Genomic DNA, 16,663 nt, shown 5'->3' with positions numbered 1-16,663 from the left:
CTAAGTTAGAGAACGGAAACCAACTTTGGGTTGTACGAACGGACGTACATACGGACGATGTTACGACCAGAGAAAACGACTTTTAATTGTAGCGAGCAAAAGACACAAATCAATAATAAAATTTAACAAGATTTATTATACACAAGTTTACAAGACGTTTTACACAAAATACAAATGTCAACTTAACTGTCAAAATATGAGTCCAATCTTTTATCTTTTCTTTATCCGGAAATCGTCACGGGAATCCACAGAGAATATTACGTCCAATAGGTCACAACCTAGTATGATGTAGTTTGTAAATAAAAAAGTGTCAATCCAACTGCTTAGAATGTTGATATCTATCGATGTCTAAGTCTATATCTATGTCTGTGTCTATCCTAAGGGTCTGCATTTATATATGCTTGTAAAGGAAACTTCTAGACAACTGGAGATGTTTAATTTACGCATCTTTTGTTATGATCATTCTGGAAACGTTATGTAAGTAAAACAGAAAGTTCTAATCATTCCATGAGTATCTATGATTGTTTCAGTGATTTCTAAACTGCATAGTTGTAACACAATGTGTATTATTTTGTACACAATGTAAAATTATATATTAGGCCACACAAAACTAATTAGGCTCACTAAATAAATATGATAGTTACAATATCGTAACACCTCTCCCCTTAAAAAAGTTTGAGTGTAACAAAAACTTTTCATGAATAATATGTACAAAAATACATAGTATATACGAAGTGTTTTAATAAGTTCTAGATAAAGCATCTGCTATTACATTATCTTTACCTTTAGTATGTTTTACAATAACATCATATTCCTGTTGCAATAAACTCCACCTAGTCAACCTCTGGTTCTTGTTTCTCATTTTATGCATGAAGGTGAGAGGATTATGATCAGTATAAACAAAATTAGGATGCACAGTGGGATTTAAATAAACATCAAAATGTTGAAGTGCAGACAACAGTGCAAAACACACTTTTTCAATAGTCGAATAATTTTTCCGATGTTTATCTAATTTCTTAGAAACATATGATATAGGTTTCTCAACATTATCATCTGTTTCTTGATATAAAACAGCTCCAATTCATACATCGCGTGCATCTACGGCAAGTTTAAATTGTTTTTTCAAAATCTGGAGTGATCAGAACTGGACTATTAATTAAAAGTGATTGGCTCTTTTCAAAAGCGTTTTGACAATTTTAACTCCAGATAAATTTAGAATCTGTCCGTAAAAGATGAGTCAATAGTTGAACAACAGTAGCAAAATTTTAACAGAATTTCCTGTAAAATCCAATCATGCCTAAATATCTCATAAGTTGTTTTTTTTGTAGGAGGAGGAAATTTGGTAATTGCATCCACTTTAGCCATAATACGTTTCACTTGACCTAAACCAACTGTATGCCCTAAATAATCAACAGTGACCTGGCAAAATTCACTTTCACCAAGATTAACAGTCAAATTTGATTGTGACAATCTATCTAAAGTTATATATAAATGTGTTAAATACTGTTCTCAGCTATAACAACATACAATAAGATCATCAATATAAGCATAGCAACAGTCTAAATCTTTTATAGCATTATTGATCATTCTTTGAAATGTAGCTGGAGCACTTTTCATGCCAAACGGCATTACAGTATATTGAAATAAGCCATCTGGTGTGACAAAAGCTGATATTTCAGGAGCACGCTGTGTTAATTTGCTCACAGATTTTCCTTGACCAATGTTGTCAATACAATCATCTATCCTTGGAATCGGATAGGAATCAGATTTTGAAACTGAATTTACTTTTCTGAAATCAGTCACGAAACGAAAGGTTTTATCTGGTTTGAGCACAAGAAGACAAGGAGAGAGCTCCATTCACTGTTACTCGGCTAAATAATATTAATGTCAAGCATATATTTATTTTCTTGTCTCATAAATTCAAGTTTGAGTAGATTGAGCCGGTAAGGATGTTGCTTAATTTGAGAAGCATCGCCTACATCAACATCATGACAAGCAGCAGTGGTTTTGTTTGGCACATCTGGAAAAAGATTTTTAAAAGAAAATACCAAAGTTTATATTTTTTCTCTACGATCAAAAGACAGATGTGCAAGTTTTGAATTTAAATTTGACAAAATTTCTGAATTTTTCAATTTTACTGTCTCTTCCAAAGTCTTAGAACTAAAAGATGGTTCAATTACATCTGGTGTGTTATGATTGTTCTCCAATTTAATCATGGCTAAAGTAGCAACTGGTTTACTCTCACATTCATTAGTACGCTCAACATATGGTTTTAACATATTAATATGACACACTCTATTTTGTTTGCGCCGACCTTGAGTTTTTACAATATAATTCAAATCATTGATTTTACTCTCTATTGTATAAGGACCACAATATTTAGCCTGTAAAGGATGTCCAGGGACTTGCAAAAATACAAGTACCTTATCACCAGGCTCAAAAACTCTGTCTCTGGCATCTTTATCATACCATATTTTCATCTTGTTCTGTACATTTTTTTAGTTTTTCTGAGCAATTTGAAAAGCAGTGTACAATAATTCTTTAAATCTAGATACATAGTCTAAAAGATTCAAGTCAGTGTGTTCAGCAAGCCACTTTTCCTTAATCAATTTTAACGATCCCCTTACAGTATGTCCAAATACCAACTCAAAGGCACTAAAACCAAGGGATTCTTGAACAGCCTCTTGGACCGCAAAAAGTAGAAAGTGAACTCCATCATCCCAGTCTCTGTCAAAGGAGTAGGGCCATGAAGGGGTAAAAACGGCCCTGTCTCAGAAATTGACGAAATTACTGCAAAAAGATCACTAACTAGTGTAGTTCATAAAATGATAACCATTAGACTTGTAACTGTGTTTGTATAATTTTCCAGGGCGTCAGAAAAGACCAAGGTACAATGATTTTTTAGCCATTTGCGCGTATTTTCATTAAATTTCTCTGTAAATTTATAATCACTGCAAGGCCGTCGGAAGGGGGGTGCGTCGGGTGCGATCGCACCCCTTCTTTCAAAAAAAAAATATAATAATAATTTTCAGGCACGGATACTCGTTTTCTGCATTGATATTCATGAAATAGAAATTGCAGAGACCATATAAAACATAGATTAAATTAAAAGTCATAAAGGATTTTAAAACATAAGCAATGAACGAAGGAATTTAGGTTGAAAGCTGAAAAATATCTTGGAGAGAGCATTCGTAAAAAATGTATGAGGATAGTTGATGACACCACATCATCTTATTTGTATATGGGAAGAAAACCAGTGATTCACATAAACACAGAAAAGTTTATTTTCTAGTAGAAAAGTAAAAGATGAAAACACAGTTAAAGATAAACAATGTGTATAGACAGTACATAGCATTACATGTACTTCAATAATCATAAAACACATTATAATTGTACAAAAGTCATCAGACACCTGAACCCCAAGTGCACTCATAAACATCAGTCTCATATTCTGGAGGATTACATGCTTACTCTAAAATCAACATTTGCAAATTCACAAATTTTATTTTTTTATTTCCACCATTTTTTCTTGTTTTATAATAAAAACAGTTATGAGGAAGTATCTATCCGTGTTTAAAGGTCTGTAAAGACCTCGCCGGGTCGGCGGTTAACGAAGCTACGCTAAAAACAAAGACTTGTTTTCCATTTTTTTTGTTTGTTGCAATAAAAAAAAATTAATTATAGAATTTATTTCTATTTAAAGCAATTGTACAAGTTCTTGGTACAGTTATTTCGTCACAGAATCTATCGTACTTTGGAATTAGAGGCGTTGAATCAGGATTTGTTTGTTAGCAAAAATTAAATAAGTGGAGGCCTGTGGCTAATGCGAAATTTAACAAGGAAGTGTGAAATTCTTTAAGAATTCGGACATTTTGAGCGTTCCGGTTTGATTCCGGGTATTACGTCACATCAATGACGTCACGCAATTATGAGTTTATACAATAATAACAAATAACTATAAACGTAGATATGTTTTAGCTATAAAGGATCCACCTTATTTCTCTTTTATTTTTTGATAAGATCTATACTAAACAATCCCTAACTGGTGCATGACTTGCTGAAATAAACCTGACATGAAGTCTGAACCCTGGTCGGACTGTATAGACTTAGGAAGTCCTACTAACGTGAAAAATTTTATAAGAGCTTTGACAATAGAATGGTGTCTTGATATTCCTTAGCAGAATAGCCTCAGGAAAGCGAGTGGATGTACACATGATCGTCAATAAATACGCAATTCCAGTCTTGGTTTTTGGTAAAGGTCCAACGCAGTCAATTAGTACTCTGCTGAAAGGTTCTTCAAAGGCTGGAATAGGCAGAAGTGGTGCTGGTGGTATTTTCTGGTTAGACTTACCAACAACCTGTCATATATGGCATGATTTGCAATATTCTTCGACATCATTTCTAAGTCTTGGCCAGTAAAAATGCTGCAAGATCTTAAGGCAAGTCTTCCTTATACCTAAGTGTCCAGTCAAGGAGGTGTCATGGGGCAAGACCAATAATTTCTTGCCTATAACTCACCACTTGGTATACCACTCTACATTCCTCCTCTGGGGTAGCATCAGGGGGCCTCCACTTCCTCATTAAAATGCCGTCTTGATGGTAATAGCATTCTGCCACTTTGTCTGCTTCCTCCTGTGGTTGAGCCCTCTTGCGTAGCTGAAAAACCTCAGGGTCTTTATTTTGTTCTTCGACAAATTTCCTTCGGTCTAATGAATGGCTGTTTACGTCTGACCATGGCATAATTACATTCTTGTTAACACTAGGTGGTCTTATTAGGGGCTTTTCTGAGCTACCAGGACCTTCAATGTCGGCTAGGAAAGAGTCAGAAAGGTCCATTTATTCAAACTGGTCTTCTTGCAAATCCTCATTTTGTTGTTTTCTAGCCATCGCTCTAGTAACAACACAAGCTGGATACAGTTCAGCATCATCTTCAGGTGATTTAACATCCACCACCGGTTCACTGGTAACAATTGGTTCAGCAACCACTTTGTTCCTAAGCTAGATCATTTCCTAGCAATAATGAAACACCATTTACAGGTAGATTAGGACAAACATCCACAACAACTGGTCCAGTTATCAAATCTGACTTCAGATAAATACGATGGAGAGGAACATCTTTACAAACTAACTCCACACCTTGTAACAAAACGGAGGCACCAACAGAAGTTTCCTCGGACAAAGGCAACACACCTTCTAACAATAAAGTCTGAGAAGCTTCAGTGTCCCGTAAAATCTTAATAGGCTGAGGAGTAGTATTATTAAAAAAAGAAACAAACCCATCAGACATAAAGGGTATATAATCCTCAATGTAATCACAAAAACTGGACTTAAAAGCCTGACTCGCAGGACATTCCAACGTATTGGTAACACGGGGTGTCGTAAAAGCACTGGTCTTGGGCTTATTATCTCTTTAATTCTTCTTCTGGAGTCTAAAACAATCAGCCATCAGGTGACAATTCTTCTTACAATAAGCACAAGTCAATGACTTCTTCTCGAAAGTATCAAATTTTAGATTAGACATATTATAACTAGACTGACTCTTATTCTGTGCAACAGGCTTACTATCAGTACGCTCAGTGCTTTGATTTTTGTAATTCCCACTCGAAGTATTAAAATTTTGACCCTTGAAACTTCTTTTATGTAAAAGGGTATAATTATCTGAAATAACAGCTGCATCATGTAATGTCTCAACAGTTTTTTCGTCTAAATGTGTTTTTAAGTCTAAATGAACACATTGTTTGAACTCTTCTAATAACATCAATTGTCTTAGGTTATCAAAACTGTTATCTGTTTTCTTTGACGTAAGCCATTTATCAAATAGATCTTCTTTTTCCCTAGCAAATTCAACATAGGTTTGTGAATCAAACTTTTTATAAGATCTAAATTTCTGTCTATATGCTTCTGGTACTAGCTCATAAGCTTTCAAAACTTCCTGTTTTACCGTGTCATGATCAGAACTTTTTTCTGATGAAAGTGTTGAGTAAATTTCATTGGCCTTGCCCTCAAAAACACTTTGCAGCATCGTAGTCCAATAAGGCTTCGGCCATTTCAAATTATGAGCAATTTTCTCAAACTGTGGAAAATATTTATCGAATGTTTTTTCACAAAATCTGGGAACCAAACGTATATTTTTTGCTGCATCAAAATGTTCTGATTTAGTGTTGCTTTCTTATTTGACCATTTCAATTTTCATTTTCTCCATCTCTAACCTTTCCCTCATTTCAAGTTCTGCCTGTTTTAATTTAAATTCATCTTGTTTTAATTTAAATTCATCATGTTTTATTTAAATTCATCTTCTTTTTCATTTATTTTCTCCATCTCTAACCTTTCCTTCATTTCAAGTTCTGCCTGTCTCTCTTCTTTTTCCTTTTGCAATTGTTTTAATTTAAGTTCATGTTCTAATTCAAGCTGTTTTGATTTGAAAGCGTCAACATTTTCGACCTTAAGTTCAAGAGCCTCTTCACCTAAAATGTGCGTCAACTAATTTGTCTATTATCAAATTTTTTCTCATATGTGAGTTCGTGGTATAGTGGTTAAGACCGATGATTACGGTGCTGAAGGTCCCGAGTTCGATTCTCACTCGGGGCGCTAAAAATATCAGTACATCAGACTGGAGTTTAAACTAGAATGGGTACTATGGGGGCCTCGGTTGGTCAAAGTTGCTCCCGACTTTGACCTGGAGATCAATCTGCTGATATCTCTTCGGTTTATCTGTTCCTGCCGAGCAGCCCGGTGGTTCTCTCTGAGTACTTCGGCTTCCTCCACCATAATAACAGATCCGCCCGGTGTCGTAACACTCCCTGGTGTTGGGGTGGGGATTGTCCTTGTAAATATTGAACATTGTAAATACGTTAGTGACACATCTCCATTAATCCCGATACGGAGTGTACACGGATTCCATTGTACCCTCGCAGCTCTCGAGGGGTGCTCCGTAAATGGAGGGATCTACGTACATACATAGATACTCTAAAATCTAATTACAGATGTTTAACAAGCAACTCTTATTCCTCTTTCTTTAAATTATCAAACCCCTCGTGCTCTGGCGTTTTCAAAAATTTACCGGCATCAAATGCCATTTTGTAGAATTTTGTTTGCTACTTCTAATAAAAATACTAAAAAATTTTAATAAGATATTAACGTTTTCCCGGACACGAACTCCCAATTTCTGTTACGACCAGAAAAATCGACTTTTAATTGTAGCCAACAAAAGACAAAAATCAATAATAAAATTTAACAAGATTTATTATACACAAGTTTACAAGAAGTATTACACAAATAGTAATGTCAACTTAACTGTCAAAATATGAGTCCAATCTTTTATCTTTTCTTTATCCGGAAATCTTCTCGGAATCCGCGGAAAATATAACATCCAATGGGTCACAATCTAGCATGATGTAGTTTGTAAATGAAAAGTGTCAATCCAACTGTTAAGAATGTTGATGTCTATCGATGTCTATGTCTAAATCTATGTTTGTGTCTAACTTAAGAGTCTGCATTTATATATGCTTGGAAAGGTGTAATACCACCAAATCATAGTACGTCACATCCGGTTGCATATGAACATAGGTAAAAAAAATATTCCCTTGAATTTGACAGTTGTAGGTAATTAATCCTACATTTCATTACAGTAAAACATTTCTGGGTCATAAACATATATCTTTGGTATCTAAAAGCACCATTATTTTTGTATTTGGCGTTTCTATAGAATATTTTGGAAACTGGAGATTACATGGTTATTAAAGCTTGTACACAGGTTAATAAAAGGAGAAAATTTGATTGGTGAACTTCCAGTGATGGTTATTTTCTTATATGCAATGAAATGTTATGTGAAATTTTATCTATAGTACTGGACAGGGTAACACGTTACTCATGCCAAGTATTTCTTTATTTGAAACAAAGATAAATTCTGCACAATGTTTTGAAAAGTGCAAATTTAACAAAGATTAATAGGGGAAAATCAATGGTTGTATTACACCTAATATGAGAAGCTGTACATGCACCTTTGACCTTGTGAGTACTCTCATGTGTTAAAATTTCTTGCTATTTAAGTGAATTATTACAAAAAATGAAATATTCTGAGTGGATTGAGTCTCCAAAACACATTTTATGAGATAATTTCTTTGAAATAAGACTCTACCATGAATATAAGTTGACATAACAAGCCATACTTAGTGTTTTGGGGAGCTTTTTCTCCTTATTTCTTATATTCTGCTATAATAGAAAAATTTTCCTAAGTTATACTTTAATAAATATATAGTTATAAGTAAATTAAATTATTTCTAAAGCAGTAACAACAAATTATTCACTAGAATAGAAGCTTGTTATGCCCCTCTCTGGAACGCGGCGTAAATTTAAGTTTTACGTAAGGACTTATTGAAACCTCCTTGGAGACTGTAAACTTTTATATTGATAGTTCATTCAGCTTGAATACTTTAATTACTCATTTATTATAACATGTATATCATAAATGAGTAAAAGTTACCCCAAAAGTTTTATTTATTGGCCTAAAGAGTTGAACCTTTGAGGAAATGAGATGTATAAATGGACCAAAACAGACCTTATAAGGAAGACAAAGAGGTCCATTAGTAGTATTTATCATCCTAAAGTCATCTTTTGTATCATATTCAACGGTTTGTAGGCAGATGAGATAAATATTTGATCATTTATTGGTCCACGCTATATTCTATCATGATGCGGCTTGGTTTGGATCTTTCGAAGAAATTTTGCTCGAATCTCTGTAGATGTCATTTTACATTATACTAGATTTTTTCTCAAACTATTGAACTGATTATGATAAAAGTTGACAGGAATGCTAGAAATAACCAGTATAACAAAGGAAAAAGTCACATTTAGTTTATTCAACAAAAAAGTCTTCCTTAGGTGTAATACCACCAAATCATAGTATGTCACATCCGGTTGCATACGAAAATAGGTAAAAAAAAATATTCCCTTGAGTTTGACAGTTGTAGGTAATTAATCCTACATTTCATTGCAGTAAAACATTTCTGGGTCATAAACATATATCTTGGGTATTTAAAAGCACCATTATTTTTGTATTTGACGTTTCTATAGAATATTTTGGAAATTTTAGGTTACATGGTTACTAAAGCTTGTACACAGGTTAATAAAAGGGGAAATTTGATTGGTTAACATCCAGTGATAGTTATTTTCTTATATGCAATGAAATGTTATGTGAAATTTTATCTATAGTACTGGACAGGATAAAACGTTACTCATGCCAAGTATTTCTTTATTTGAAACAAAGATAAATTCTGCACAATTTTTTGAAAAGTGCAAATTTAACAAAGACTAATAGGGGAAAATCAATGGTGGTATTACACCTAATAGAAACTTCTAGACAACTGGAGATGTTTAAATGACGCATCTTTTGTTATGATCATTCTGGAAACGTTATGTAAGTTAAATAGAAAATTCTAATCATTCCATGAGTATCTATGATTGTTCCAGTGATTTCTAAACTGCATAATTGTAACATAATGTGTATTATTTTGTACACAATGTAAAATTATACAATGGATAAAGGCAACAGTAGTATACCGCTTTTCAAAATTCATAAATCGATTGAGAAAAAAACAACAAATCCGGGTAACAAACTAAAACTGAGGGAAACACATCAAATATAAGAGAAGAACAACGACACAACAGAAACACAACACTAAAATGCAACACACACAGAAACGAACTATAATATAACAATTGCCATTTTCCTGACTTGGTACAGGACATTTTAAGAACAAATGGTGGGTTGAACCTGGTTTGAACCTTAGTGCGTTTCATTTCTTAACTTAGTTTTGTTTTTCTCTGAATGGTAGATTCCTATCATATATATTGTCTCATTTCGAACTCTAGATAAATATACGATATTTGTACATTGTCGTAAAATACAAAATTCATTTGACTATGTTTTGAAATGGTACAAAAAGCGAGGCTCACATATCGTTTTTCCTGTTACGTATCGATTAGAAATTAATTATATGTTTCCGACCATGATATATATATATATATATATATAACCAGTCTAAAAGGGTACAACATCACCAAAAAATGACAATAAACGAACAAATGTAACTATAAATATTTCGGATAACAGATATCCTTCATCAGTATGAGCACGATGTAAAATGAATCAGATCAATCTATTCTGATTATTAAACTATAGCAATCTTGAATTCTATACAATCAAAAAAGTGAAACAGTTTCACCCGAACATCATATGTAGAGACGCTAATAAAATTTTAAAATTTCCAAAAAACGACTCAAAGACATGCCTAAAATGAAAATAGTAATTAGAGATTTGAACTGGCACAACTCTAAAATTCCAAAATGACGTCAGTTAAGATGTTACAACAACTGCGTGTAAATACATCCCCCCCCCCCCCAAAAAAAAACAGCACTGATCGATATAAGCTGGTAAAATATGTCAAACAGAGGCTTTTATCATCCCAAATAAAAAGCAGTTTTATAATCAAAAGAAAAAATAATAGTAAATTTGGGATAAGGTTAAAAAAATGGACGTGGATGCGTACTTGTACATCCCTACCAAATGAAAAGAACCCTGGTATTTTAACTAGTAAATTCAAAAAATTCCAAAAGAATCATTAAAACTGTAAGGGTCAAGTAAGGAAGCCGGAATAACTGGAAATAAAGGATGTCAGGAAAATGAGTGATGGTAGGAAAAATGAGTGACTCATTCTATGTTTTTTCATTTATGCCCTCTGGGGAAACTGTCCTTAGCTTTCTTATCCAAAACCTTTCCCGAGCAAGTCTTTCGGCCCTTGACCAACCCTCGTTGTGGTCTATGATTGTGATTGTAAGGTTTTTGAGATCAGCTTGGGCGTGCCCAGGTGATCTCAAATGACGACTTACGGGGAGGTCGGGCTTGCAGGTGTAGTCACTTCGATGACCATTCATGCGTTTGATGAATGGCTGTTGTGTCTCGCCAATATACTGCATGCCACATCGACACTGAAGAAGGTATACAACATTCTGTGTTTTGGAAGTTACATTACAAAATATAGTGTACACAGACCCAGTGGAGTGGCAAGTAAATGTTTGAGTATTCAGTATTTGTTGGCAAGTCAGACATCGTCTGTTACCACACGACTTGCACCATCCTGCAGTTGAACAGCTTTTATTAGAAGAGACGTCAGCTTTCACAAATAAGTCTTTCAGACTTGCTGGTCTCCGAAAAGCTAAGACAGGAGGATTGGGAAAGATCTTGGACAATTTTGGGTGCTTGGCAATAGTTTGCCAATTGGCAAGGATCAAACGTGAAAGGTTAGTAAAAGCGGGATTGTATGTTAAAACAAACGGAACTATTTTGCTGCGCCTCTTCTGTTTGTACTGTAATAAGTCATTGCGGCTGTTGTTATTAGCACGCGCAAATCCCTTATCTATGTCCAATTTCTTATAACCTCGTTTGGTCAAAAAACCGCGAAGTTCCTGTTACCGTTTAGTGACAGCCTCCTCAGAGGAGCAAATCCGCTTTACTCTGAGAGCTCCACTGGGTCTGTGTACACTATATTTTGTAATGTAACTTGCAAAACACAGAATGTTGTATACCTTCTTCAGTGTCGATGTGGCATGCAGTATATTGGCGAGACAGAACAGCCATTCAACAAACGCATAAATGGTCATCGAAGTGACTACACCTGCAAGCCCGATCTCCCCGTAAGTCGTCATTTGAGATCACCTGGGCACGCCCAAGCTGATCTCAAAAACCTTACAATCACAATCATAGACCACAACGAGGGTTGGTCAAGGGCCGAAAGACTTGCTCGGGAAAGGTTTTGGATAAGAAAACTAAGGACAGTTTCCCCAGAGGGCATAAATGAAAAAACATAGAATGAGTCACTCATTTTCCCTACCATCACTCAATTTCCTGACATCCTTTGTTTCCAGTTACTCCGGCTTCCTTACTTGACCCTTACAGTTTTAAGGATTCTTTTGGAATTTTTTGAATTTTACTAGTTTAAATACCAGGGTTCTTTTCATTTGGTAGGGATGTACAAGTACGCATCCACGTCCATTTTTTTAACCTTATCCCAAATTTACTATTATTTTTTCTTTTGATTATAAAACTGCTATTTATTTGGGATGATAAAAGCCTCTGTTTGACATATTTTACCAGCTTATACCGATCAGTGCTGTTTTTTTTTTTTTTTTGGGGGGGGGGGGGGGGGGGGGGGGGGAGGGGAATGTATTTACACGCAGTTGTTGTAACATCTTAACTGACGTCATTTTGGAATTTTAGAGTTGTGCCAGTTCATATCTCTAATTACTATTTTCATTTTAGGCATGTCTTTGAATCGTTTTTTGGAAATTTTAAAAGTTTATTAGTGTCTCTACATATGATGTTCGGGTGAAACTGTTTCACTTTTTTTATTGTATAGAATTCAAGATTGCTATAGTTTAATAACCAGAATAGATTGATCTGATTCATTTTACATCGTGCTCATACTGATGAAGGATATCTGTTATCCGAAATATTTATAGTTACATTTGTTCGTTTATTGTCATTTTTTGGTGATGTTGTACCCTTTTATACTGGTTATATATTATATTGTGTAGTGTACTGTTTCATATTTATATGATCCATCGCCCCGTAAGATTTATCGTTGGTTATCATTCAGTCATTTTATGTATATATATATATATATATAGAAGTCTATAAAAAGGACCAACCAGCAAATTTACTATGTACCGGATCGTCTAGAATAGACGATACTGTGCAGATAAGGAAAAAATTATATTAGTCTAGAGATTTGCACAACGATACTAATATAAGATGGTATTATACGAAGATGTTGTTAATAAAATATTTGTCAACACGATTTATTAACAACATCTTCGTATAATACCATCTTATATTAGTATCGTTGTGCAAATCTCTAGACTTATATATATATATATATATACATCGAGCAGGAACTGCTGCTACTTTCAAAGGACATGCTTTCAACTCCGTGTATTGTGTACTGTGTTGTCTTTATGAAACTATCATTTTTCATTTTGTTCTGTACTCGTCTTGCTTTCGTTATTGTCTGTTTTTTTCCGTCTTTTGGATTTTGATTGTTTTTTATGTATTTTCTTTCGTTTTCACTTTAAGGAAGAAATACATTTGTTATTTGTTATTTTGTATCTGCGAACATTTTTTGTTGTTAATTGATAAAAGGAATTTTCTATGTTGCTTCATTGATCATATCGACTTCACCTCCTGAATTCAATTTTCCTCATACAAACTTTAATTTTACAGTTTATGCAGATACGAAGCTCAAACATCTTAGATTATTTTACTACTGAACTTTAACATTAAATCTAAGATTTGCCCAACATATTTTAAGGTATCATTGTACCTAATAAATCGGGCTTTAAATATTCATAAAACATGATCAAGTATTACCTAACCTACACATACAGCTATCGTGTAACGCGTTCATGTAAAACAAATATAACTGAATTCGTCTTACGGATTTATTATATAATTTCACCTTATATAATAATACTGTACTTTGATTGGATGAGAGAAACGGTATTTTTCACAAATTTTCTATAAATTGAAATTGTCTTTTCTCTGCCGGTGTATTTGTCATTAGGGATTTCCATATGCCGGGGTATTTGCTAGCAAATACCACGGCAGATGGGAAATACCATGTCTTAAAATAACGCGACGTCCAAAGACCTCTAGAATTTTCGTTGAGATGGATACAAAGAACATTCGGTGTAATTAAACAGTTATATAATGCTTACGATGTCTAACAGCTCTGGAAATTTGTTTACCTCTCAACCGGTATTTTTCAATCCTGGTAAACCATCAAATCTCACCCAAATGGTTAAGCGAAAAAAAAGTCTACTGATACTTCCTGTTGAGCTTTTCTGGTATGAAATATAAAATATACTGATAGAACTGGAGATGTTTAAATGACGCATCTTTTATTGTGATCATTCTCGAAATGTTATGTAAGTTAAATTGAAAGTTCTAATCATTCCATGAGTATCTATGATTATTCCAGTGATTTCTAAACTGCATAATTGTAACACAATGTGTATTATTTTGTACACAATGTAAAATTATATAATAGATAAAGGCAACAGTAGTATACCGCTTTTCGAAATTCATAAATCGATTGAGAAAAAAACAACAAATCCGGGTTACAAATTAAAACTGAGGGAAACACATCAAATATAAGAGAAGAACAACGACACAACAGAAACACAACACTAAAATGCAACACACAGAGAAACGAACTATAGTATAACAATTGCCATTTTTCTGACTTGGTACAGGACATCTTAAGAACAAATTGTGGATTGAACCTGGTTTGTTGCTAGCCAAACCTCCCGCTTTTATGGTAATGTTATATATAACATTATACTGACAAGATTACATGACAGGACTACAATACAAATAAATGGGATAACATACAGGAGAGAGACACATACCAATAGTAGCTATCAAAAGGTACCAGGCTTATAATCTAATACGCCAGACGCGCGTGTCATCTACAGAAGACCCATCAGTGATGCTCAGAATAAACAAGTTCAAAAGCCAAAACAATTACAAAGTCGAAGAGCATTGAGGACCAAAAGTTCCAAAAAGTTGTGCCAAATACGGCTAAGGTTATATGCTTGGGATAAGAAAATCCTTAGTATATAGAAAAATGTATACTTTTGCCAACAGTTAATTTATAAAAATGACTAACTACAGAATAAAAACGAATACGTAAAACGACCTAAATCAGCACATAAAAAAGGCACAGCCGAACAACGTATTATACGTTAGCCGAATAGATCGACGCACAATGTGACGTCACATATAAATTTCTATAAATTTCCAAAAAATATGATAGAGTTGAAGATCAGGTTTGTAATACCGATGTAACATGTATTAATAACAATGAAAATTACAATACTTATAAATATACAATTGTGGTAGTAATTAGATAATTAACTGTATTATCAAGCTATGTCGGTATTTCTTCTAAATCAAATTGTAAACCAAATACATCGTATAAATCTAGTTGACCCAAACTAAAATCTTATTAATGAACTGAGTGATTAATTATCTTTACCGTATCACACAAATAGAACAGAAAAAATAAGATTTAAAACTACAAACGATAAGACATTTGACAAAATCCGAAAAGAATAACAAATATAACATCAAAACTAAATACATGGATTTTGGAAAGAAAAATACCGTGACACGTCTTATAGCAATGCGAATTCACACTCAGCAAAACAGTGTATAAAAGGCCACACAAAACAAATTAGGCCAACTAAATAAATATGATAGTTACAATATCATAACAGTATGTTTCAAAACATGTGTGGGTTTACTGATCTGTTTCTACTTCATTTCCAGTGTATAATAGGCCACATGGTATGTTATCCTTGATTGTTTTAACATACTGACAAATAAATAATATAACTTTAGACATATGTAACAAAACGGAAAAAGAAAAAAAAAAAAAAAAACAACAGTACACAAACACTACATCGAAAACTAAACACTGAGCAACTCGAACCACACCTAAAAGGAGGGGGGGGGGGGGGGGGGGGGGTTGGGTATTTATCTTATTTTAAGTTCTTGTTTGTTTCTTAATAAGTTACATATTTACTCAAAAAATGTTGAACAGGTACTTATACTACTTTTCACCTAATTCCACCGTAAGACTTTACAAAACCTAACAAAAACATGAGTTTTCTTATTCTTGATCGGACATTGTTAAAGAAATTGAGCTTGCATTTAGTTTATACGCTGTAATTGTATAATGATATACATTTATACGTTTCACTTCTCGTTGACTATCAGTTATCGTTATTGGACTTAGAAAGCGACACTTAATACAACTGTATTCTATAATTCGAGTCTTCTTGGTTGATTTTTTTAATTTTAATCATGAGTTTCGCCCTGATTGATCTATGGTTCTAGGACTTTCATTGAATAATTGTGGAATGATTACATCATCATTTCATATCATTTGACGTTCAGTTAGGTTGACATACTCTTGACCTGATAATGGTGACATCTCCTTTTTACATAGAAGAAAAGTCATGAAAATAAGAGTGTTCAGACTTCCAACTGTTTTGATTTAGCGAAACTGATGAGTCTAACGATATGTGGAACGGCATAGTAGTTTAAATATTGTGTTGAATGATCCCACCGGCAAACCACCTCGGCCGCCACGACTAGAAAAAGAAGTTAGTGATAAAATTTAATTAACCGATGTATTTCTTGAAAACTGTTATAGATACAGAAAATCTACAAAGAAATAAACATTGCCGAAATGATAAGTCGACTTTTATTAGAGTTATTGCCCTAAACTAAAGATTTTTACGAATTTTCAGAGTTTTGTTTTGCTATACTCTATAAGGTCAAGATCACTATATAAAAGATGAGGATCAATGTTTAACAGCAAAAATGACAAATACATGAACATATCCGAAAATTAGTCCACTTTTTATTGGAATCATTGCCCTTCAATGTCAGATTATCATAATGATCATGTTTACCCATTTTCTTGGGTGGGAAACATAGAAGAAAGAAAACAATTGTAAACAGGAAAAATGATCTATGAATTTCTTTACAGCAAAACAGCGTGGTTTCTTAGAATTTTGCTTGTCACAACATGTACACATT

This window comes from Mytilus californianus, unplaced genomic scaffold, assembly GCF_021869535.1.
Source record: "Mytilus californianus isolate M0D057914Y unplaced genomic scaffold, xbMytCali1.0.p SCAF_17, whole genome shotgun sequence".
NCBI classification, from domain to species: domain Eukaryota; kingdom Metazoa; phylum Mollusca; class Bivalvia; order Mytilida; family Mytilidae; genus Mytilus; species Mytilus californianus.
The sequence above is the reverse complement of the archived record's forward strand: the minus strand, read 5'-3'. Positions refer to the sequence as shown.